Below are 27,994 nucleotides of genomic sequence, written 5' to 3' on the forward strand. Positions count from 1 at the left end.
ATGATGTCTGTTGTTGTGATTATAATGTTTCTATGACAACCAGTGATATCATCTGGTGATGTGAAGACATTTGATAATATAACATCTGATGTTGTAGAATGATGTGACATTGACATATGATGATGTTACTATGACATCTGATAATGTGATGTCCATGATCTGATAATATAGAAATTACATGATGTAATACCATCTGATGATATGACATGATATATGACATATGATGTTATGATGACATCTATTAGTGTGACATATGGTAATGTGATGACATCAGGTGATGGTTGAACAACATCCGATGATGTTCAACATTTGATGTTACCATAGCGTCTGATGCTGATACTACAATGCTATCTTGTGATATTACAGTATATCAAACAATGCAGATGACCTCCAGGTCAGAATATTGACTACAACTTACCACCACTACAAAGCAACCACATTCTAGTCTAACACCGTCACTCGAGGCGCTCTTGTCCAAAGCGCCTTTCTGGAACTCAAGCATAGTTTAACTTACCATCATAAGACAAAAATCTACTTGAGGATTGAAAAAATCAATGTATGGCCCCAAGCCACTGCTCAAGTTACAACTCCCGAATGTCAAGTAAAATAATTTCACATTTTTTACCAGCCTGCCCTACAGTGGTTTTTAAACCCTCAGCTTACAAATCTGATCACAGTGGTCATGTGTTTAGTTAATACACATGCATCCCACTGGGCAGGTGCATTGTCTACCTGTCGACAGGTGAGGGGAGTGTTCATGCAACTCGTTCATTGCACTCAAGGTGTTGTATTTCATGGTATCACACAGGTAACCCCTCTAGAATGGAAACAAGGATGTCTTTATATGCTATTTTGTGGTGCTGATTATCTTTTCATTTTTTTTTTTAAAAGTTTGCTCATAATCAGTGGAAAATTGCCTTGGTCTGAGGGCAGCATGAAAAGACCCTTTGTGTGGAAACTCACACAATTGTAACTGCTCAGAGTAATATATGTTTTATGATACTCAAAGGAACATGACTGTCATAGAAGTATGAATAAATGTCCTAGAAGGAGCAAAATATTTGACACACAGATTACTCAACGTAGATTTAATGTAATCTATATATACTAGCACTGACTGTTAAATTTAGATTGTAAACCATGTATGTTTTGTCTTGTCCACAAGGGTACACACAGAGCTTACGATCTAGTGATGTGAGCTAGACCAGAGTATACTTATCTTGAAGGGGCGGTTTAGTAGCCTAGTGGGTAAAGAGGTTGCTCGTCATGCCAAAGACCTAGGTTCGCTTCTCCTCATGAGTACAATGTGTAAAGCCCAATTCTGGTGTCCCTAGTCGTTATATAGCTGAAATGTTGCTAAGAACGATGCAGTACCAGACTTGCTTACCAACTCACCCACTCACTCACACTCATTTCGGGTTCATTTAACCAAGCATCATCTTATCATTACACAGAATCGTATGCATGTATATCCAACCATCAAAGCCGTTTTTCCTAACATCATTGATGTCTATTTGTATATGTTACAAAATAGGTCATAAGTTAAGCTTAGCTTGTCAGGTAGGAGGAAGGTACAAGGGAAATGTATTACACCGCATGACTTAAGGAAAAGTATTTAGTGCGTACATTTCATCAATGATGAGATATATCCCAAAAGATATCTACAACCTACTTGATAAGCCTCTGCCCCAAGTAATCCATTGGGGTCATAAATTGCTCTCTGTATCTAGAGTTGGGAGTTGGTACATGCAAAATGTGTGTTGGAGGGAAGCTTCTTCAGACCACTCATCAATATGGAGACAAAATGAACAGGGCCAAGAGGTTTTGATTGACAGGTCAGATGGTCATTACCCTGTAGAAGTGGTAGTTAAATGTGTATCATATCTCAGTTACAAAATGTAACATATCTGGTGAATATTTGGAAACACTGATGCACTTTAATGTGGGTTTTTTGAATTGAGCTAATGTGTTTATTGATATGACTTTTGAAGTTTACATATTACCGCTTACAGTTGGTTTTCTAGTCTGAGTTGCTGTTCATGAATAATATTTTTGTCGTCCCAACCTGCCCATACTTAAATGCTGGAGCCTAAATGTAGCAAGTCTAGATTTCTACTTGTTGAACCTCCCTGTCTCATTTGGGGCCCATTTCAATATTACTGCATTTAATTCTCTCAGTGACAAGTATGAAGTTTCACTCACTAAACATTTGTCATAGTCCAGTGAAAATTAGTCAATCTCCACCTCTTAGTGCAGTGGGATAAGATGGGTTTTACGCTACTTTTTATCAATGTGCCAGCAGTGTCATGGTGGGGTACACCAGAAATGAGCTTCACACATTGTACCTATGTGGGGAATAAACCAGGTCTTTGACATGACTGGTAAACACTTTAACCACTAGGCAACCTCAAGTTTTTTATTTAAATACCCAGGTATGAATTCTTTGGTGCTTTATCAATATTCATTCACTATCATGATTGGGACTTCAGTATTATACATTGTTCCTGCATTGTAAATCAAACCTAGCGGGTAAACCTACTACTGCTATAAAACATAATCTTTTCTGATGTGATGAACTAATCTGGTAATTTCGTCTCTTCCATGTTTTTAGTTTCTAGATGAATTCTACCAGTAAAGGCTAATACTGTAATGACAACAGGCTTATCTTCATCCACACAACTCCCTAGCTATAATAATATGGGCAGCAATAGCCATGGAAATGCCTTATCTCTGTTTGTGGCGGCCATGCAATGATGGAGTGGTCAGCCAGGATTATTCATGTGTCCACGACCCGATGGTCAGTTGGCTCCATACCGACCCTTAGGACCTGGGATACTGTCAGTAATTGCTCACAGAATATGATACATCTTGTCATAACAGGGTTAGGGAATTGCCTGTCTATATTGGCACTCTGGCCACTTCAGAATATCGGCAATAGGCCTGTTTGCCTTTCCCAAACAGGGTCAGTTCAGGTTGAAATTGAATGATGTTCCTTGGAAGTGCCAACACTTGAACATGTTCCATATATAAGGGGTTTGGGCTGTATGCTTTTGAAGCCAGTGCTGAAATCCCTTTCGACTGTAACCTTGAAAATGATCTGGTGGAAACAGTGAGTATGTGACTATATTTCAGCAGTATTGCAGCCATATGCCTATTAGAACAAATACTTGCAGCTATTTAGACCAAGCTGAAACTATGGAGATCCAAGTAATTAGAATATTTTCTATCTTGAAATTATTTTGAGAGTTGTACTTTTATAATCTACTGTTCCATACAGAATAGGACCTTTGCTCCACATTCTTGTCTCAATAGATTACTGATGAGGATTCTCTGGCTAGTTTGTGTAAACTTGCTGATGGTGTCACTTGTCTTAATGGAGTGGACCATTACTGAGTGGATGAAATTGCTTGTTTGAAGGCCAAAACCCTAAGACCAATCTAATCTTAACTCCTACAATTTAGCATAGACTTTCAACAGTCATAGAGCTAAGATAGCTTTGTGATACTGGCCTTAGACACTACCATGAGATGAAGGTTGAGTAATGCTGACTGTAGCTTGGAGCAATAACTCCTATAAACATGTCAAGAAAAGACTTGGGTACTAGTAATGTCTGGCATATGCAAGTTTACCAAAGTGGTTGATAGTCCCAGTTTACGTTTAGATCCAGATCACCAGAAACAGGAAGATGATGAGAAGCTACAGAGGCCAGTAACACCATTGTTCTTCTTGAGTCACTTGTTCCAGCAGGGACTGTAATTGTCTGGAAAAGAGAAGTTTACACCAATGTGGCCTACTAGTTACTGCTACGGCATCCCAGTTAGGTAGTAGCCCCCATGCTTTATGTGGATGACAGCCGCCAAGCAGACACTATTGTTTGTGAACGAGAAGAAGTTAACGTCCCACACATTGGAGGAACACTATTATTCAGCTGTAAAATGTGTGTTTTGTCAGTGGTATGTGTGTAGCGGTCATTAGGAGGCATAGAATGTATGCGTTTAATTGTCAAGCAGAGGAGCAGTGTCCAGCAACAGGGCTTGTAATGTGGTGGTTGCTGTTTGTAATTACAGTACAGACACAAACCTGGGGGAATGTTCCTGTATACTGGACAAAAAAAGTTGGGGATATTGGCATATTTATGATCTTCATCTGTGTGTAGATCATTATTCATAATTTCAAAATTTAAATGTATCCCAAACTATTTTCATGCTGCACAGAAACGTGGTGGTGGGATAGCTTAGTGGTTAAAGTTTTAGCTCATTTCTCCAAAAACTCCAGGTTCTATTCTCCATATGGGAACAATATGTTAAGGCCATTTCTGGTGACCCTGAAGTGATATTGCTGGAATATTGCTGAGAGAAGCATAGAACAATACTCGCTCACTGATTCACTCATACAGATTAGGACAGTCAGGATTTGGAAGTCCATGGTGAATTGTTGATGTCCATCACTGGTATATCTGTTCTGGACAATTTACAGAGTACCATGTGATGAGCATTTAGCGACTTTTAGAACAGCTAACTTGTAGCTTACCACTTTCTTATGACCATGGTGATTCCGCACAAGGTAGGACTTAAATGGGCATTTTTCTGATCAGCTGCATACCCATTGGTGTTTGACAAAAGTGTAATCTTCTAAAACCTGCATCACATCAGGCAAAGACTGGGGTTCGATTCCACACATTGGTACGGTGCATGTGAGGTCCATTTTTGTCCCCTGCCATGATATTGTTGGCATATTGTTAAAAGCGACATAAAACAGTACTCACTCACTCACCCAGGCTTCTCTCTTAACTGGAGCTGACACTCCATGATACACCTAACCTAAAATTATGTTCAAAGCTGTTTTAAGCTCGCTCACTCGCTCACTCGCTCACTCAACATAATAACCACTGCTGTTAAATAACCCTATAGCCATATCATTTTGTGTCTAAAATCTGAGTTGCTCTTCAGTCACTCACCAAAACTGAATGGTGATTGAAGAGCAGTTCAACATTTTCTCCAGTAATGAAATTTTTTACTGAAAGTTTGAAATTGTTTTGTGATGAATGATACCATTCATGAAAGAGTTTTCAGATGTCATCAGAATATGTGGTTGTTTCTGAGCTGAAGACAGTCTAAGACTTATTCTATTTTTGTTACATAATGAGTTATTGAAACTCAGTGTCAGAACAAGGATTCTTCTGAAAAACAAATGAGATGTCTCTGCCAGTTGGCAGCATCTTGGTATTTGCAGTCTTAGATATTTTAGAAAACAAGAGAAAGTGTTCAGTTTCTAAAGCATTCCAGTTGTTCAGTGATGACCTTGGTTAAAAGGATATAGTTCTTAGTGTGATACTTCATCATGCTTCAAATCATTGTAATGAGCCCCAGATACTTCATCGACAATTAAAAGATTTCATTTGCAAGCTAACCTTTAACATAACCATAAGACTGCATTCCCAGCTGGACTGACCTTAAAGTCATCCCATTACCATCCCCACAAGATCAAAGAGCGCACTCAGTATTACCAAAGTACTTATGCAATATCCAAATATGTTTGCCGTGACCATTAATCCCAATTCAGGTCACTCATTGAACCAGCAGTGAGGCTGAGTGGATAGTCTGTCTATGAGTTGCCAGCATGGCCACTGGTCAGCTTGAAGGGGCAGTGTGGCTCCAACAGTGGCTCCAACTTTCTTGACCTAAGCACCACATGTTGGGGGGTTCATAGCTTTTGTTATGTCCATCAGCGCCTATACTGGCAGCAGCCACAGAGGCATGGACTTGTGGGCTGTCAATCTGCAGGGGATTGGAAGGAATGCAGGAACCAGAGGGTGGGGTGAGGGTGGGGGGCACATGTCTGGGGAACTGTAGGGCAATATTGATATATTGATGTATTTCTGCATGTTGGGTCCTGGGGGTCCTCCAAATGTTCCCAGTTTCTTTCATCAGTGTAAGATTGCAATCTGATGTCTGTTATTGATGCCAATGCAGTGTTACAAGTATAGGAAGGTGGATTGTGCAGACAATGGGCAACAGAACAGGATTATAGATGATATCTCAGTGAATACTTGACAGTATTTGCCTTTGTGTTCAGGATAGGATGTGCTTTTGGATCTTTACATTCAAGGTCTTTACAGTGTAAACCTCATGCACAAGGATGTTTATGATGAATAAAAGAAACCAAGGGAATAATGATTTTTTAAGGATCAGATAAAAAGCGGTGAGGGGGAGAACAAGAAGTTTGGGAGGTCATATTGTTTAAGCACAGTCGTGGATAAACAATCTAGCGCCCACCTACCCAATGTCCAGTCTCCACTCACAGTGGGTGAGAGGAAGGATAGGCTGAACATGCTGTATCCATATGTGGTAACCTGGGAATTGTTCTGTAGGTGAAACACACTGACCTTTAGTCATAATACAGTACACTAGACATGCAGCACAGTACCAGCAGAATCATTTCATTATAGAAATTTGGGACTTCACAGAGGAATCTTTAAGAATGAATTGAATTCTGATCGTTTAATGATGCTGATGTTCCTAAAAATAACTCTACTTCTAAGATGTGTTTAACACGAGGTAACATGCCTGAAAGATCCCTTTGATGTTGATGCATGGCAATTCAATCTACACTAAATATTTCTTTACATCTTAGATTTGATTAAGAAAGACATTTTCCTTGATCGTGAGCAGTTTCATAGGCTTACAGGACTAGCTGCAGCCTAATGCAGTGGTCCAGCTGTGGCAATACCCTGAAAAGTGCCGTATTTACTGTGCACTTACGTTGCTAATTTCATCATGGTTACTGGCTACATTAAAACTTTTGTCAATATTTAACAGCCTTTTCTAAGCCTGGGAAGTGACTGCAACAGTTTTGCGTCTTGAACGATTTAATCAAGTGAGTCTGGCAGGTGATAAACACGATGGAATAGACAAGGATTTGCTAAAGAGAAAAGGAAGCAAATGTATGACAACAGAGCGATGAAGTAAAGTGGTGATAAAGAACATGATGAAGTGACAACATGTGAGCTGCGTTTGAATATTCCTTCCCTCCCATGTTAGGTTAATCAAGCAACTCCAGATGGACTCCCTGTCCAATCTATGATCAGAAAATGGCAGGTTATTGCTGTGGGTGATCCAGAATGGTAAAATCAATGAGCAAAGACTTTCAGAGAGGTCTTTTTTACAGGCCTTAAAGCCTTGATGGTAGGAATGTTATGGACACATCCTAGTGTATCAGGATCACTTTCTTGAAATGAGTCCCATACGCTGCTGGATTGAAATCTGAATACGTGTCTGGCATCACATTCATATCTGCATGGGCTGATATCTGCATAGCAGAGTTTTCAAATTGAAGAAATTCAAATAAAGGGAACCCTAACATGAGCTGTCTAAGAGTTTTGGTTCAGATGTTGTTTCAGACTTTTTGAAGTCATCACCAAACAAGATACCCCGTCATCAGTAATGCAGTACATTATATCTCTGGGCCAGTTTGCTCCCGATATCCATCTCTCTGTTCATATTGGCAATAGGGTAGCATAGTGGTTAAAGTGTTAACCCATCAAGCTGAAGACTTGGGTTCAGTTTCCCAGATGGGTACTGGTACAACATGTGATGCCTATTTCTGGTGTTCCCTGCCATGACATTGCTGGAATATTGGTAAGAGTGGCCCAAAATGGTGCTCACCTTCTTCATAGAAGGTTTTCAGTATGCCATAAAACTGGATCACTAGATGTCCATCCAGTATTTTAGTCTGCATTACCTTTATAACAATATGAAGCACACTTCCCTCCTATGTTAATATCCCAGTGACACACATTGCTCTAAGTATTTCCATATCATCCACACCAAGTGAAAAACAAGATTTTTTGTTTGTGATTAAGTTTAATTTTGTAAGCAGCAAATGAATTAGTGGGAGTTACAGAGCAAGCATTACTGGCTTGTTCCAGCACCCATACAAAGACAGTCATGAATATTTCAAGCCTCATTTCATGGTTTAGCCTGCGATCCAGTATCTTTGCAACACAGCTCAACTGCCTGTAGAATGTCTTAAATGTCCATTTACAGGAAACATAAATCAATATGCTGATGAGAAATGGATGACCGACCTCAGTCCATAATCAACTTTATGCTGTCATTCAGTTAAATCTTTTCCATGAGAGCCATATAAATTCTATGATTAGTTCTGTTGTATTTTACAAGTTTGGGACACATTTCAGTGTGGATGTACTAGGTGCATCTGTAGTAGCCTTGAAGGGACCCTTGAAATTTGGTGTCAGTTTCATTACCCGTCATGACTATTTCACAAGCAGTTCTTATTTTCGGCATCAGTGTTAGGTAAAACTGTGATCTGTTTGAGAATTTACGAAGGTTATAAAGAGAATTTAGTGTTCGCCACAATGTTCGAACAGTTTGTGGGCTGGAGAGCTTGCACTTAGCTGCAGTGGATTGTATGAGTTGGAAGATTATGAATGTGAAGGAAGATAGGCATAAAATGTTGAGGATGGCAAACTCAGATAATGTAGTCATTTGCGACTGATCTTCATCTTGAGCTGTCAACACTTATATTTCCCTATCGACCTTGAAATTTTCACAAGTATCTCTTCATTGAAGCATGCAGCCATAATGCATTCTGTTTCTATTATTAGTTCCTGTAAAATACTCTGTCGCAACAGTTGGTCTCCATGCCAAGCAACCATGAGATTAGATAACTTGGGTTGCCAAACACTGGCGCTTTGGTGAGTCCAGTACATTATAGAGACCAGCTTTATGTCTTAAGATTTTTAAAATTATTGAAACAAACAACTTCATTTAAATTGAGGAGCTCCAGGATATGGGATGTTTGCATCTGTTCCTTTATTCAGGACTTCAGGATTACAGTAAGGTCTGGCAGAAAAAAATATGTATGATTGCAGAACTGTGAAACAGAGATTAAGTTATGGCCTGGATACAATGTATATAGAAAGGCCACTGGGCGATGATCACAGCCGATCCAGTGATGTATTGCTAGTTGTAAATTTCACCTGACATGAACAGTTTTGGCAAGAGGAAGAAACAGGGTGTGAGAGTGAAGTGTTTTGGTACCTGAGCCAATCTGCTGTGTCGGGTTGTGTTTACCCAACCTGAGAAAGAGAAATCAAAGAAAATTACAGAAAGCTTTCATCCTGATTTTTAATAACACCTTGCCAAAGGAGACCTGTCGCCATTGTTTTTCTGAGTGCCATAGTGTGAAGAGTTGTCTATTTTGCCCACCAGGTTGTTGATATCTGTGATGTGGTTATTATTATTTCATGAAATGTTTTTGTGTGCCAGCTCTTATTTGCTTTAAATACTGTGATACACCTATCATAATGATGAACGGACATAAAAACCAATTCCCAAGCCCATTTTAGCTTCCACTTCAATAACCAATGCATTTTATGTTGAGTCAGCAAAATTGATAAGATTCCAAGGGAGTATTGGGACTTTGTTACTAGTTTTCAGTTGGTTTTGTGCTGTCAAAACTTTTAGTCACTATGTTATTACTTCCTTCAGTGACTTGTACAGATCTTGAACTGAAACATACGCTCAAGACACAATTGACATTCACCAAACACTTAGGTTTGTTGATTGCTCAATTCACTAAACCTTCAGTCTATGCCTAAGTTATGCTTTCATAAAACCATTATGCTTTCAGTAAACAGAAATCCTGCGTTTTTAACCATCAAGTTAAATTCTTCATCTGAAAGATCCCAATTCTGGAACGTCTATAAAGACATAGTTTATTATCCTGGTTATTCGCCCATTTACTTATCGTAATTTCCCTGAAGTATTGGAGTGGCTGAGGTTATTGACGTCGTGAAGAATGCGCATATTCCGCTGTCTATAAAAAAACACTCAGAATCTTTTAGTGCCAGGATGCCATGAAAGTTTGATGCCAGAGAAGCAAGAATTAGACCACATTTTACAAAAGGAACTACCAGTGAGACCGTCTGCTTTGGCAGGCACCTCTCTAGTGGTACATAGGTCAACCACTTGGAGGGATCCTGTAGTACAGGAGTTGGTCCCTGATGTCTCATTGTCCAGGACTCCTTGGCTTCATTAAAAATAGTTTAGTGGGGGTATACATTCATCAGGGGAGACTAACTGCTGTTGGATTGAGAAACACATGGGTGTCATTTGAATTTGAGCAACAGTCCTGATATTTATGGAATGTAATTTGTAATCTGGCTCAGGTGTATTAATGAGATCTCCTTATGGTTTATTGCTTTCTGTTTTTTACAGTATCATTTTCATAGAGATGAAAGATTGCAATTCCTTTTTTAGTTGGTATTTTTTTTAAAAACTTCCATGCTGAAGACTCAAGTGCAATGTGTGAAGCTCATTTCTAATGTCCCCTGCTGTGACATTGCTGGAATATTGCTAAAAGCCGTGTAAAACTTAACTCACTCACTCACTCACTCACTCACTGCACCTTTTCTTCTAGCTGCTGTTCCATGAAGTCTTTATTATATTTGAGTTTCCCTCAATATTTCAGCAAGGTCTGTGTTCATTCAGAGTTGAGTTTGAGCTTCACGCATTGCATGTATGCTCCATTGTCAAGGGATGTGATCTAGACACAACGGATTGACTAGCTTTTTAGCTGTATCATTTGATCCTGAAAGGGTTTTAACTTGCACAGCTCACAAAATATATTTCACTTGGATCCAGCTAGAAACAGAATTGCTATATCTCACTGAGTTATTGATGTCATGATACAGAATGATGAATGGCTTTTGGCTGCTGAAACTACATGTGACTGTGAAAAGATATGCAGTAATTGACGCTTGGATTATTCCTAGTGGGACAGGGTTGTCTGGTCATTGTTCTGATTTTCGTATATTGCTAAAATCGAGAGAAAGAACTAGCTTCAGTTGGAATTTATTCTGCAGCAAATGATTCATGTGCCTGAATGTGCGTGTCTAGGAACGTAAATCATGTAAGTTTATGTGTTGGAAAGTGTGGAAATGTATTGGTTTGTCAACCTGTCTTCTCCTTCATTGCTTCCCTGCTTGCATCTGTATGCAGTAACGCTGGAATGTTATTAACGACTAGGCCAATGAAATATGCGACCATTTTTTTTCGAACTGTCAAGTGTCAATAGGTTATCTGAAAGTAAGTAAAACAGCGTCAGCGACCATCATGTAGCACCTTTTTTTCTGTAGCAGGTATGAAAGGTAATTCTACTTTTCATATAGCTTACTGTAAATCTTTGACAATAAGACACAGGTCATACCTTGCTGAAAATATGCAATGCAGATAGTGTGATGAAGTGGCAAGGAGGTAGTTATTTTGATTTATTACGATGAAATTGTGACTAAACGTAGAACAGGACATGTTGTATGTAAGAATAAATGTTGGTGGAAACAGCTATAGTTCATTATGCACAATTTGGTCCCATATGATTTCATGGTTTGCCTGCACCTTATGGATGTGATGATATATGTTGTGTGTGAAAGTGGTAAACATCTATGTCACATTTCATATTTGTGGCCTGTAGTTCACTGTTCAAAGTTCCTTTGCTGTCCAAGGACCTAATGATGTTCTCCAATGTGAACCTTATGCATATGATGATAGTATTATGAAAGTGGACTCTATCATTTACTATACAGAGTTAAGGGACATATACAGAGTTAAGTCCCTTTGCTGTTTAAGGATCTACTAACGTTCTCCACCTTATGCATTCATCTTAGTTTGTATGATAGTGGTAAACATCTGTGACCATGTCATGTTGACCTGTTTGCCTCGTTAAACTGACATGCTGTGAAGTAATTGAAATTATGTGCTGTTAAGCTCAAGTAACACTTGCTAAGTGTGAATCTTAAATTCATTACCACCAAAATGAATCATCCTTGCCAGGTTATGATTCTTCTCCTATGATACTCAAAAAAAGCAGCACAGACAGTTTCCTCTGCCCAGTGGTATGCTGTAGGATTATGAGTGCAACCATGCCGGAGAATCTATGTTGTGTCAATACAGGTTTACTAGAGCGTCAATATTTTCCCCACACTGCATGCATGGTGATATGCTGGGGTGGAATAACATGTGGTGCAGTGTTATATTTGTGGTGGAAGAATTAAGGTTCATTGAGTATTTATCACATGAAGTATTTGAATAGAAAGACTGCAACATCATTTCGAAAGTAGCAAGAACACCCCACTTTCATCTAATGTTAAGGCTGCCATGGTTTTGCTTCATTTGCACTGGCAAATATTAAATTTGGAATAAAATTAAAATATGTATTAGGGTCATACCAATATCATGCTGTGGAGTACTGGAAATGGGCATCACACATAATTGTTTGGGAATTGAATACATGCTTTCATATGACAGGTTACCCGTGAAGGTCCATGGTAGAAAAGGCCTTCAGCTACCCATGCTTGCCACAAACGGCGACTATGCTTGTCGTGATAGGCGACTAACGTGATCGGGTGATCAGGTTCGCTGACTTGGTTGACACATGTCATCGGTTCCCAATTGCACAGATCGATGATCATGGTATTGATCACTTGATTGTCTGGTACAGATTTGATTATTTACATATTGCTGGAATATTGCTGAGAGCGGCATAAAACTAAACTCACTCACTCACATGACAGGTGAAGACTTTAACCATTAATAATAATGAGGCTATTTATAAAACACATTTTCCAGGCTAGATGTCTTGCTCAAAATGCACAATCTGATCATTATTACCCTGGATTAAGCTACTACAACACCTAGAACTGACAACTGTCTTGGTTCCTCTTAGCCATACGGGCCATAAGTCTAATATGAATCCGTGAATGCCCAATAAAGTCAAGAAAATGTGGCTAGTTCATATTTCCACAGATTCTGAAAATGAAGTCTCAAAGCCCGTTTTGTTATCTTATATATATATTATACTGTTAGCTTACTTTAAAGTATGTTCATTTCAGAGACTTACTCTGTGAGCTTTCTGTAAATATGTTCATTTCAGACATTAGACAGTAGTCCAGGTTCCCCTGTTTGTTACTCATATTGAATAAGCATGGTCACCAAGACTCCTCCGTATAATTGTGTTAGAAATTAACTGAAATGCTAATGTTTTTACCTTTTCATCTGGTTGAAAAAACATATCCCAAGAATAGCTGATGGTCCATATATGAAGTGTTGTTGGAATGTTGTAATGTTAGGCTTGTGCTACACTGACTTATAAACAGGGTTTCCTTCTAAACCAGGTAGTCACGTCTGTGTGTGTGTTGTTATTCTACTTGGAAGGGTGCATGAATTCCTCGAGCTTTGAAAGTTAACATCAGTAGGGTCTAGTCCATCTGGTTATGTACTGGGTGGACAGGTGATTACTTGAGGTGCTGTTTCTGAGCCCCTCACCAAATGTGAGGCTTCCTGATTTATGACCTCATTGAGCTGCTATACATCAGAAAAATCACTTTTCTTGATGCAACTTTGTCATCACCTCCCAGAATAAAGGAGGACAAAATGGTGGAGTGCCCTGAAAAAAATCCATAAGTGTATGATAAATTCAGAAATAGAATTTGTGTTTTTGTTGCGCTTCCTTTTCTGAATTATGATCAATCCGATAACTGTATTTTTTGCAGCCAAGGGAGAAGAACTTGTTGGGCCTTTTGTATGTTTTTTGCAGATGTGAACATTTTTGTAGGTCTTCAGGTCTTGTCCCAGACTGAGTAACAGAGGAAACTGAATGGCATCCATTAACAAATCTGACTCACTTTGGATCTGAATAGTTTCTGTTCAGTAGGAATGTCTTTTCAGGTCTTTTCTGGAAGTGTCCCTATCTTTGAGATTAAGGTGTAGTTGTTGAAATATATTGCATTTCATCTGTCATTCAAGAGAGATGCTTTTGACAAGTCCAGCAAGGTTTTGCTGTGTGTTTGTCCTGATTGTAGTTCAGGACTTGGTGAAATCTTGGTATAAAAGCTCCCCTGTGAACTCTGTCAAATCAATAAGTAGAGTATGTGGTCAAATGAGTATCCATTGGCAACAGTGGCTGCTGGCTTGTATAACAGTTATGCTTGATGTTGAAGAACCCTTCGTCATGCTCCAGAAAGTAAGATCTATAGGGAACTAGAAATGTTAATTTTTGTTTGCACAACTGTTGAATGTCATAAGAAAAGTACACAAAACATGCAACAGAGCATTTGTACATGTACACTATTAACTGCTAAAACCCCATGAGTAGTAGAATACATGTGACATGTTTTCCTGTTTCTGGAAATGAAATATTGCATCTTGCATTCAATGCTCTCTGTTATGGGTTCATGGTTCAGAGTTCAAGTCAGAACAGGCCTTCTTCAAACATTTGATTGTCAGGATTTCACGCATGGGTACAAAGTTTGAAACACTGTGTTGTCACCTCTGTGGCATTGCTGGAATATTGCTAAAAGCAGAATTCATGAAGATGTGAACACAAATCTGCCTGTGGATGTTATTATGTTGTATGTGTAAGTATCTACAGCTTGAAGCCAGCTTTCTGCCTCCATATTTCAATACAAGTGTTATCATTGCTGCAGAGATGCACAATCATATCATGTCCTGATTGGTAGGCTTGTTGGCAGGTGATATGTGTGTTTCATTGTGTTTGATGCAGGATTCAGTAATAATTTCACTCATCATATTTCTTGTATTTCATTTCCTGTAAGTTTTTACTGGAGCATGAGTATCTATGCGTGTAAGACATGACTACCTGCTTGCTTTCATCTGATAAAACAAGTGGAAACATATGTCCTATGGCGCCAGACAAATATTGGTAATTACTTACGCACATTTTTTTCAAGTCAAGGTGGTGGGAGTTATCATACTTTTAATATTTGGTAGTTTTTTGTCAATGGTTACTACTACAGCATGCTGTAGTGTTGCTTTCGATTAAAATCAACAAGGGGAAGCCCTACTGAGATTTGTTTCATGTTGGTTGCATTGAAAGAAAATTCATGCTGCTACTATGTGCCTCTGGTGAAATTAACAACACATGTACATAGCATGTCTGTTGCTTCGTTAAGTAGCCATGAAGACAGGTAGGGAGCACATGATTTAATACAGGAACATTGTACATGTGTGTTAACACACGCAAAGGGTGGCACAGATAATTCGCCAATTTCTCAAGTGTAATAGATGGGAACTTAATGAACTGTTTTGGAAATGGGATTGGCCTGTCTTGCAGTGTCACGATGAAGGATTGGAATTGTTTGCACAAAAAAGTGTAATGAGCTTGCACTTGTAGCTCTTGAGATTGGATGATGAGAAGAGAAATATTGAAAAAGACACTCTTCCTGAAAGCCTTGATAGACAGAAAATTCTGAGGTGGCCCAGAGAGTAATTTGTGCATTCATTAGTCTGAAGTCATGGGTTTGATTCCTTGTATTGACTGAAAAGTCGGTATTGACAGCATATCTGATTTGTTCATTTGCAAGTTAACGGCTGAGTGAGGATGGTTTTATGTCATTTTAAACAGTATTCTAGAAATATCTCAGATGGGGTCATCCAGAAATTGCCTGAACACATTGTACTCTTGTAGAAAACAACCCAAGGTTCAAGCAAGACAACCAATGCTGTATCCAGAAGCTTACCCATCAGATTTGTTTTGCAAGAGGACCTCAGAAAAGTTTGATTAGAACTGGTCTTCAGTAAGAGGCGACTAATGGGATCAGGTGATCAGTCTTGCTGATTTGGTTGAAACATGATCATATCCCAGATTGATGCTCATACTGTTGATCACTGGATTGTCTGGTTAAGATTCAGTTATTCATGGATTGTCATCATATAGCTGGGATATTGCTGAGTGTGGCTAAACTAAACTGGCTTTCTTCCTGCAAGAGGGCCTGAATGATGGTTGTTTTATGCCACAGTAAGCTATATTTGACTTTTATCGTGCTGTATGATCAAAATGTCAGGCCAGACTGACTAGTGGCTGATAAATCAACACCCTTCAGGTACAATGGACTTCAAACTCATGTTGTACATGATGCACATCATGACCACCTACTTCTTACAGTAAGCATTGCTAGTGACGTGAATTAGTGCTACGAACCTGACCTGGAGGTTTAGCAGCTGTCACCTGCTGGAATATGATGATCAGTAAACAGACTTTGCAGTTGTTTTATTGAAAATTATGAAAGTGTGCATATCATTAATTATTCTTGGTTACAGTTTCAACCATGAGTCAACTTCAATTTGACTACTTTCAGCAGATAAGACTGTGTGTACATGTGTCTGGGTGCAAATCCTCAATTTGAGATGAGATGCTGAACATCGGCCATGTAAGTCAATGTAAGACCCTACTCCAGCAGGCCCGCTATATTGCTGTAATGGAAATCTATTCCATATACAGGGGGTTTAGACATGGGTCAGGGTAATCATTGATTTGAAGCCAGGCTGATGAGGGATTTTTAGGAGCCAATGGAGCCAGGGTATCGGAAGAGTCTGAAGTTAACAGTATACACTATACTCGATTGCTTACTGAACATGTTGGTCTCGGGGCAGCAGAAAGGAATCGGTTTTCAACCATAATAGGGTGGCATACAGGAACACAGCTGCCATGTTTGGTAGACTATAGACTTGGGTCATCTTTGCCGAGTTTGTCAATTAGAGCAATAAAATTGCATTTGGCAGTAATTTGGTACAATTTGACAATAATAGAGGAAGAAATTGTCTAAGCTGGCATAATAGGGAATATATTGGCTTTACTGATCTGCTGTTGGCAATGATGGATTGATGAGGTACATGTCTGTTCCCTGGTGTTTTCTGCCCTTACTTGTTCTGGGAAAAGAACAGATTTTTGTGCAGAGACATGTGGGTTTGTTAAGTGTGTTTACCATTACCTTCTTTGAATTTATGCCACTGACTTCCTGACTGAAAGGCAGGCCCCTGATCAATGCCACCAAAGAAATTGTGTCTAGAATTAGTGATAATATTTTACACATGGAGTCAAACCACGATTTCTTGCAGTTAGTTGAAAGTGATCACTCATTGCACTGTAGTATATCACTTTGTTAGACTAATTTCTACAAATTTCCTAATTTGACTTATTTTTATTTCATTGATATGATGAAACAAAGCACAAATATGTCCATTCTTATTTCGGAACTGCGATAGTCTTGCCTTGCTAAAAATTGTTGTCTTGTATGGGCTGTGTTGGCTATACTTGTTTCAGGATCTGGAAGACAGGCAAGGATGTTAAATTATTTTCAGTTTATTGTAGACAGGGCTGATACAAGCATAGCCCATTAAAGTTTGTGATAAGTGTGGTGTTTCATGAGCAGTGGAGCTGGTCACTGGAGCATGGCTGTATCTTGCAAATAGCTAGTTGTCAAGTGACATGTAACCTCAAAATTGGTTTTATGAGTCTGGAATATCTTTATTAAATAACTACTCATGTCCTCTCCTTCTCCTGCTATAACCAGAGTGTTAACAGCGTATCTCTCACGCTGATCTTGTCAAGAGCTCCTGACTGGTTTGGTATAGAAAACATGCATTGCAGATCTCATGAATATTCATTGGAATCACTGAGTGTGGTGTGTCCAATGTGATCGGTTGCCTTTGTATTCAGTGTCAACGAATCTCTTGATAATCCAAATTAGTGTTTAAAAATCATGCTTTCTCCCTTTGGTCTCTCTTTTTTGCCATTTTTCATTTGATTTATGTCCTTCCACACTTCTTGTAATATCGATTCCATGTTTTGGACGTCCGGCAAATGTCATATTTTCATACTACAAGTTGTCCACTATTGAAATTGACACACAAATGCTATAAACTGTAATATATTGATCTTCGACTAAACACATGGCTTTTACATCTTCACTTGCCTCCCTTTGAGGCTTTGTTCTTTGTTAGCTTTAATTATCATTACCAACACTATAATCTTATTAAGTTAATCAAATTCTGGAATCTGGAATGAATTAGGTATGTTTTAATTTGTTTTAGCACTTAAAATTAAAATCATTTAAGTAATAAGAAACAATTTTAAGGAATACATTCTGTATTAAATTACATGAAATAATTTTATATCCTACACGTGGCCTGTGTCAAGAATGCATGTTACAAATACTTTGCAAAGAAAGTACAGTGAACAATCTTTGATGTTCGTTAAAATTGTTGCATCTTGTTTTTGTCCATTTTGTAGACAGGTAAATTGCCCTGTGTGGTGAAAAATCTTCTGTGTCTAATTCCAGATGTTTTTCTGAACAATTTATCTCAATTTAAAGTCAGCAAGTAGTTTGAAGTTCAGGGAATTCCAGTTGGTGGTGATCAAACATTTGAAGGATTGCTTGTGGAAATACACATGATCATGGATTGGTCGATAAGTTCAGATCCATTTCATCAAGAGTGTGCAGCCTGCATGACTTGTTACAAAGGCGGGTGGGAAAAACGGGCTTGTTGTACAAGAAAGTGTTGGGTTCAGTGTATAAGAGAAAGTATCGGGCCACTGTCAGCTTTGTTTGTCTGAGAGGAGCTTGTTAGGGACGGATGAGGCCAATTGAAGTGAAATTGAATCACAGAGTTCGGATAAAGACATTAGCGCATTTCAGCTAAGACCTGATCAGGAATGTTGTGAAATGTTAAAGGTCAAGATCAAGGTCAACAGGGCTCATTTCTGGCCCAAATTATTAATTGATTGTTCCACATAGTTAGATTTTAAGTTTTATATCAACTCTTTTGTTATCTCACTGGTTGACAGTGCTTTGGGGCATGAGATGAATAATGGAATTGATCTTCATAATATTGTGATCTTGGTAATCTTTTGCAAAGGCCAAATCTAAAAGTAGCAGTTTTATAGTAGAAGTTGGGCCATTACTGCCACAACCCATCTACTGCTGCCATCACTGTGTTGACCATTATTCATTCCATCAAATTACACAGGTTTTATGGTCAGATACAAAGACTGGGATATTCATTATGACTTAGAATTACTTTCCGATACATGCAGCCTTAACACTGGGCACTACGTCGTGATGCAGTATGATTACTGTCGTATAATATAGTAACTTATAATGAGTTGAATCACGCTGGCTTGCCCAAACCTCTACAGCACTGATAGGAATGTGTTTGCTCTACCAGTTCTCTTACTGTGCATTGATCAAGTGTGTGTTTCTTCATACAACCTGACAATATGCATTTCATGCATCTGACCTGGATTCTTAGATTGGCAGTAATGTTAGACCAATTGGTGATGGCACTGAAAAGGTGTAATGGATCCAAGAGGATGTGTATTTGGTAATTTCATAGTATTTTTTGATGATGTAAGACGTGTGCATGGAAAGGAGAGCAATTTTGATAAATATGGTTGACCTGGGTGGCCAGTGGATATGCTGTTTGCTGTTGTGTGTTGGAACATGTAGTCCAATGCTCATGAGAGTCACTAGTTTGCCTAGTCCAGGCATTGTTTACAGAATGTTGTCATATTTTTTTCTTGCAGTTTCCATATATTTCAGAAAGCCTATGTCGTTGCCTGATGCAAGTCTGAGGACATTATTCAAGCACATGAAAGCTGATATTATGTTTAGACATGCAGTGACTGATATCTACAGCTAGATGGTGCAGTAAAGTTAAGTTTCTCACACAGAATTCAGAACATATATCTAACATCACATTCGTCATTTCATTCTTGTCCTTTTTCTACTGTAACCCACCTGATGGTTGCTTGATACTCAAGAGTTCCTTAATGAAATTATTTTCATTTGACTTGATGCAAAGCTTTATTTCAGGGTTACTGAATAGACATGTGATATGTCCATGGACTATCAGTGTCACAGGACAAGTGTCTAAAGTAGCTGGCATAGTCAGTCAGCTGAAACCTGTGACTGAGCTAGTCACTGGTGTAGGCGGTATTGTTATTTGATAATGCTGGACACATTAGCCCGAAGGCCGGAACTGACAATATTTGCCTAGAGGGACATTGCTGAGGTCAGATGGTAAAACAATGACCCCATCAGCTTAAATGTATTGGTCCTATTGGATTGCTGTCACATCACTCAAACGTATAATCATGTATTGGAGGTTCCACAAGGGGCTCCATATGCCATAGAGAATAATAGTGGACTTGGATTGAACAGGAAATCAATGTATTGGAGGTACCAGAGGGGGATCCATGTACCATAGAGAACAATAGTGGACTTGGATTGAACTGGAAATCAATGTATTGAAGGTTCAAGAGGGGGTTCCATCACCATGGAGAACAATAGTGGCCTTTGATCAAATGGGAAATCAATGTATCACCATGGAGAACAACAGTAGACATGGATCAGCAAGAAATCAGTGTATTGGAGGTCCCAGAGCCTGTGCTTCATGCACCACAGAGTGCAATAGTGGACATGAATCAGACATGGAACAAACAGGCGATCAGTGTATTGGAGGTTCCATAGCCTGCACTCCATGCTTCAGAGAGAGCAATAGTGGACATGGATCAGACATGGAACAAACAGGCGATCAGTGTATTGGAGGTTCCATAGTCTGCGCTCCATGCATCACAGAGAGCAATAGTGGACATTGATCAGACATGGATCAAACAGGCGATCAGTGTATTGGAGGTTCCATAGCCTGTGCTTCATGCACCACAGAGAGCAATAGTGGACATTGATCAGACATGGATCAAACAGGAAATCAGTGTATTGGAGGTCCCATAGCCTAGGCTCCATGCACCATAGAGAACAATAGTGGACATCAATCAGACATGGATCAAACAGGAAATCAGTGTATTGGAGGTCCCATAGCCTAGGCTCCATGCACCATAGAGAGCAATAGTGGACATCAATCAGACATGGATCAAACAGGAAATCAGTGTATTGGAGGTTCCAGAAGGGGCTCCATGCACCACAGAGAACAATAGTGGACATGGATCAGATACGAAATTATTGTATTGGAAGTTCTCAAGGAGGTGCTGACAAGCTCCATACACAAGAGAGAACAACGTGGCTTTGATCAAAAGTGGCATCAGTATGTTGAAAGCCCAGTACGGGTTGCTCCATGCACCCTAGACAAAATTGGTAGCCTTGGTCAAATGTAGAGGTCCTTGTGGAGACCAATGGATACATCTGAGGCCAATTTTGTCATAAGTGATAAAGTCAGATGATATGGTTTACAGCACCCTTACTTGACTAGCTACAGCTAGTTCCAGAGGGAGGTTTTTGTCATGCATAGTGGTCACAGAATGACTATTACAGTAAGTGTTACTGATAAAACACATTGTCATCCATAGTGGTCACTAACAGAATGACTATTACAGTAAGTGTTACTGATAAAACACATTGTCATCCATAGTGGTTGTTGTGTTACAAACTACAGAAAGGAGACTGGACTTCACGTGTACAGTCTACAACCTTACACACTTGTTTTCAGTCTGAGTCCAGATAAAAATGAAAGTCAAGTACCAGGATTGTGGAAATGGAAATGGTTTTGACTGTACTGTTATATCTTTGTGTTAATGGTGAAAAGATACTTGTCAGTCATGTAAGGACATGGTAAAAACCTGCTTTGTATTATTCGGCCATTGAGTGGAGAAAATTGCATAGTGATGGTTCTGCCTTTCAAGATCTCCATAACCCGTTTAAGATATACAACACACAGTGTTTTAACCACTGCTCTCAACCAGCATGTATGTGTCATATGTTGTCATTTACCATCCAAGACAGCAAATATTCCTGCAAGAGAACTTTTGTTATTCCACTGTCATGCATAGAGTCCAGGCAATAAGAGTGATAGCTGCCAGGGTCCTCATCATCTACAAGTCTGATGAGGACAGCCTGGCAGTTTTGAGAATGCTTACTGTCTCAATGGTAATGGCTGGTTAACAAGATGAGGTCTTTGAGCGAGCTGAAGCAGCGTGGATTACAGAATGAGATGTTTGGATGATGAGGGTGTGAAGAGGTGCCTGTTGCAGCTTTGTGAAGGAAAAACATTGTACAGTTTCTTGTATGGAGTTAGGATTCATGTGTCTGTAACTTGAAGTGACTCTCCAAGATGAATCAGTATCTCCAGAAAACTAAGTGTCTAGTCTGTGAGAACATCTCAGTCCATGACGTATAAATTTATCAAATTGAAAAGTGACATGTGGCAATAGTTGTTCTTCATTCACATGTTGTTTACTTTATCAGAACATCTTTAGGGCTGTGTGTAATGTTGGGCGGTATATTTGTCAGATGTCAAAATTTGGGATGACAGTAGTTATTCACACCAAGTAGATGATAACGGTCAAACTGACACAGGAAGTTACTGGAATTAATCTGTAGTGTTTGTTCTGGAGCAAGCATCAAGTGATGTTTATGGGTAAGGTACTGGTTTAGGGGTTCATTTCTTTTGGAGCTGAAATTGGAAATATGCTAATGTTTCATACAGGCCTATCTGATGTAACTACAAAGGGAAATCTGACAAGACAATTTTCGTAGTGCTTAAAAGTAATTTATCAGGTTTCTGCTTGGCTTGTTATTAGAAATGAACATATCTGTCAACAATGGAATTGAAATTTTATATATGGCAAAATTTGAATTTTATGTTTTGTAGCTGAAGAATAAGTGCAGGGAGTACAAACAATCTTTTTACTCTGACAGAATTTTATATTGTGTGCTTCTGAATTGCCTCCCAATAACGTTTGTTCATTTCTTCGAAAGTCGGTTGGATTTCACATAGTGAGTGGTTTATGTCTCTGAGACAGTAGGTTGTTGTGAGGAATGTGGAATCTATTCCTTGTCAGGATAATGTTAATTTCGCCATTTGCATTGATGTTACACTGCAGAAATGTACAGACTGTCATTTTTTATGTTTCATGAACACTACATGTAAGTATTAAAAGTGTTAAAAGTAATCAATATTCAGAGTTCACTTCTGAATGTACATGGAGACTTTAAGAATATTTATTTGAATCTGGTTATTAATGAATTGTTTTCTTTATGAAGTAGTTTGAAACCAGATAGCATATCAGTAGTAATTTAATTTTCTGTAACTGTTTTACATCTGTGGTGTTCCCAAGGGCTTAAGCTGACTCTTGTTAATATTTGCACTGAAGATAAACTGCCATTGCAGACAGTGTACTTGAATAACTCAGCGCAAACAGTTTTCTTAGCAGTTTTCAATATCTTATGTTCACATCTTACACCTTGCCTTAATAATCCGAATGTTTTGATGGCATTCAAAACCTTGGCTAAATAGCCAGGAAACTCGCTTATCAGTCACAACTTGTTACACTATGTGTACTGGAATACACTATGTGTACTGGAATGTCTGTGTGAGGTTGGTATGTACTGAATGACATGGTGCTGTGTAATACATCTCACAATTTTCACGGCAATGAACTTGAGGACTTCTATAATAGAACTCAAGAATTAAACATCTAATGTTTTTTAAAATATAGTTGGTACTCACAAATAGCCATTAAGGTTGATAATATTCAGGTCATTGGGGTAGGGAACTTGTACATTTGCTACAAGTATTTAGTGTCTTAAAGTGGGAGGTGAATTTTAGATGTCCTCCTTGATTTTGAGGAACCCAATGTTTCAAGTTATATTCTTATTCCTCAGGTAGGAAGCACAGAGCACGCTTGTGGGATATTATTAATACAGTTAATACATTTATATATTGCTTAAAAATATACTCACTTGTAACTGAATGTTTTTTTAATGTGAAGTTCATGAAAAGCAATTAAAAGTTTGATAACATGACTACATGACATGTTTTATGGATTATTCTCTATACAACTTTTCAGAGCAAATTCTTGCTCCCTCATCAGGTGAATGATGAAAAGGAGTTGTTACCCCTTAAATATATTTCTTTTCATTTTGTAAGGACTTTTTGACAACTGTATCACATCAACCTGTCAGTGCTTGAGCCTGGATTAGACAAACCAATGGTTGTTCATGTGTGCATCCTTCATTAGGGTTAATGAAGCAGAGAGCATACTTGTGAGGACAACAATAGTGGAAAGATTAGTTGGACTGATTTAATGAGGAAAACCAGTAGCATTAGTGTCAACGAAATCCCTTTTGTACTTCTCACATGTACATAATATGCAATCTCTGTTTACTGGCTGTCCTTCACCATTTGAAGGAGCAACAGTATATTCAGAAACGTCTTGCTACTCAGGATGCTAAAGGCAGACGTGTAGATTTTCTCCCCATTTTGTAGCACTTCTAATTAAGAAATACAGTTAGTTCTACCACCATGTATAGTGTAATAAAGCACATTTTCGCCCTGAACTATTATAGTTAAAGCACGAGGACGCTTGGTGTCTTCTAAATATCTTCTCAAGATCATTTTAATTACATCTGTGATTCTCTTAAACCATACAAGGCAATATGACCGTCTCATTTCTACTACCAACGAAAGTTTAGATCAGTAGAAGCTGACTAGTCATGCGACATTCCACGATTGCATTGTGGGAATGTAAACATTAAAAACATTACAGTGTCTCTGTAAAATTTTGAGCCAAACTATGAGACATTTTATCCTTCGGAAAACATAAACGTATTGTCTCCACCAGCGATGTTAGCTCGGTATGTGTGATGCAACTGCAAACCAAGAAATGGGATGCGACGAATCAGTTTACCGTGGGAGGCTGTACATGGCGATGGCAGCTGACATCCATTTTGACGTTGGTTACATTGTGACGTAATGCAAGAAGTTCGTTTACGAGGGGGCAGACTAGAATGGCGCATTGACGTCAACACATTGTGACGTAATGCAAAAAGAAATGCAATTCAAAGATATTTGGTATGTTTAATGCTAGGGTTATATTTGAGTTTTAATGTAGATTGTTGCATTGACTTCATGGATCCAACTACCACAGGTCAGAATCAGTTGTGATGTGTCATGAAGTGTATTGTAAGGATTAGTAAAATGATTTTAAGGGATGTCAGTACAATGTATCACCATTCCATCTGGTTATGTTTTGCATTATGCAGCATCCTAGTTGGAGGTTTCAGTATACACATGTGCCATGTGTTTTGTCAGATTTGGGTCACCCAGTCCAGTGTTTACAGAGCATAAATATTCCAGTCAACTCTCTAGGCCTACCTCCACAAAGTGATCTTAGCACCACCATGATCATGAATCTTGTAGTCTATTAATCTGAAGACTTTTGGAGCACTTTGTGCAAGTGGGCCTCAGTACGCTCAATAGGTACCAAACCTGTAAGGTGGTCTGGGGTTTTTTAGCTTGAGTTTTGGCACACATTGATAATATCCTGTTAATATCAGTACAAATTAATCATGGCAAATATGATCCGTTGGTAATCTGCCAGGTGCGAAGTTCCCTTGAAGTGTTCTCCCGTGGATACTTCAGAAATAAGCAAATACACACTTTCTTATCTCAGACCAAATGGCAATCTGTTCATTGCCTCTTAGCACCGTGTTTCCATGGATACAGATGTGTAAACCTTCCTATGCCCACATGATGATATCTCAGGTAGGATTTTCAAATCTACAACAGTAATCTAACCTTTGCATACCGAGTGCAAACCGTCAGGACAAGGTCAGTACAGAAATTGGTTTTCCTAATAGAACTAGTTTGTGGTTAGATGTGAATCTCTGGTAATTCATCCTATCAGGCTATTTGTTGAAGAGTAATTCCTGCTTCTATGCATGCTGGAAGACCAAGTCAGTGCAGGCATGGAGGTGGTATTGAGCTTTGGCTCAAGTGACAGATGACTCAATTTCCTGTTTTTTGCTTCATTATTTGAGCAGACTTGCAGATTAACATTCCCATGGTATTCCCATGGGTTCACAGGTATTCAGGCTTCATCTCATGATGGACCGTTTGACGTCAGCGGTGACGTTTGTGATCATACTTCTACATCGTGTCATTGTGGTAAAAAATATCATTCATGGGGTAATGTTTATCAAAATGTTGCTAAATGTCACTTAAAACTATATTCACTCACTCCCTCTCTCACTAAGTCTGAATAGGGGTGGACGGGTAGCTCAGTGGTTAATGCGTTCACTCATTATGACAAAGAGCAGGGTTCGATTCACCACATGGATACTATGTGTGAAGTCCATTTCTGATGAGTCTGTCATATTGCTGGAATATTGCTAAAAGCAGCGTAAAACCCAACTTTGTCATTTAGAACGAAGAGAGTAAATCTTGTTTTCGCCATTTTGAAAACTGAATCATATCAGACTGTCAGGACTTTGCTTTCATCAGGCAAAGCAATGACTGAAAATGTCAGCAGCGTTCCATACGTTCTGTGGTTCATTAATTTCATTAAGCAAGAATCCTGCACAGAAATATACCAGGGCCTAGATTTTCTAAGCACTCTTAGCGCTAAGATAGTCAAAATTTAATGTTAATGTATGGCACTTACGACAATCGTAACGCTAAGAGAGCTTTGAAAATTTAGGCCCAGAGGTACAGAGAGCATGTCAGCAAGACACACCTGATCCACACATATCAGTACCTGAGTCGGAATATGATGTGTAACATAATTCATACTTACCCCTTATTTTATGAATTTTTCCATATGGTTTTTGCACAACAAGAGGTTGTTGCATTCAAACATTTTTATAGTTTATACTTACTGAGGAATCATTTAAGCTTGTGTCCAATATATGGATGATGTAGAGATAATTTTTAACTTTGTTTTGTGATTGGAATGAGGGTAAAGTTCAAGAAGACGTAGGGCAGTGCAATTGCTGATCTTCTTTAATAGTAACCTGTGGAGATCCTGGTTACAATATTGGCCTTTTGTAAACCCATATTTGTCGTAAGAAGTGACTAAAGGGATTGTTGGATGGTCAGTTGTGCTGACTTGTTTGACTCGTCTTCGGCTCCCATTTGTGCAGATCGATGCTCAAGCTGTTTGACATTTTTTCATCACTGGATTATCTGGTCCAGACTAGGTTATTTGCAGACTGTCACCGTGTAGCTGGAATATTGCAGAGTGCAGCGTAAAACTATAGTCGCTCACTTTAATAATTCTTTTCTTAACAATTATAAAAGTTAAAAACATAAATCTACTCATAGATAGAACTGTTTTCATATCATCAGGGGCTCCTTTCATGAAGCAACCTTTACTAAGGTTAACCTCAACTCCCATTCTTCAGCACTGCACTAAAGGTACCTTAGATTAGTTAACCTCAGTGCAGTGTTAAAGAATGGGAGTTAAGGTTAACTTCAGTTAAGATTGCTTTCTGAAAGGAGCCCCGATTGCATTGTATCAAAACATTGATTAGATGGCATAGACCTGGTGCTGAGGCATTTGCTTTGAATATTGCAACAGTTGTAGTGTCAAATTATTAATATTTTTTATTAATATCCTCTTGCAATGCAGGTTTCTTTGAAGTTTTACAGCTTGCGGTGTTCTTTCAAATTATAGACCAAGTCATAAAATATGTAATGCAGTCTGTTTTGGGTTTACTCCTCAGGAAACACTGCTTTCAGGATGTAATGTTTCATTGGAGTTTTCCTTTCTGAAATGGAATTTTGTTTCCTGATGACATGTTCAAAGAATTCCCTGAATTGTTATGTAAAGCATATCTAGTGGGACCTTTAGTAATGGGACCTTTAGTAGTGGGACTGGGACCTTTACAGTTCAGAAAATGTTCAATCAGTGGAATGCTAACTGTGTATCACACTCAGAAGTTCTTTCTAACAACATGTTTTCTTGCTACAATTCCTGATGCGAATGTAAATACCACATTCTAAATTCAACCTTCCATCAGTTCTGATTGTTGAAGTCTTTCGTGCCCTTTTGTGAAATATTAATTCGATTTAAAATCACTGGGAGACTAATGCAATTCTGTTGAATTGTATTTCAAAACAGGTTGGATCAGAAAACTGTCTTCAGGAGACAGGTTTTTCTTTCTGTTTGTTCATTGTATCAATGAACGTCTGAATTAGAATAGCAGTACTTGCAACAATACCGCTGAATCAAGATTAGCAAATACTGCACTGTAGCATGGCGGCCTATGTTTGTCAGCAGAATATGCAGAAGGCGATTGGTATGGATTCCTCTCGTAAATCACACCTGATTGGACAGACTGATGTGTGATGACATGTGAAGAGCGATGAAATTGTTCCAT

The 27,994-nt window shown here is 38.7% G+C and overlaps 1 protein-coding gene across 2 annotated transcripts in view; it reads left to right on the plus strand.

The window, feature by feature from the left end:
- The window catches only part of LOC137284553 (caskin-2-like), a 220,385-nt gene that overhangs the window by 166,624 nt on the left and 25,767 nt on the right, over window positions 1-27,994 (plus strand). The window lies entirely within an intron of this gene.

Source organism: Haliotis asinina, chromosome 5 (assembly GCF_037392515.1).
Source record: "Haliotis asinina isolate JCU_RB_2024 chromosome 5, JCU_Hal_asi_v2, whole genome shotgun sequence".
Classification (NCBI taxonomy): domain Eukaryota; kingdom Metazoa; phylum Mollusca; class Gastropoda; order Lepetellida; family Haliotidae; genus Haliotis; species Haliotis asinina.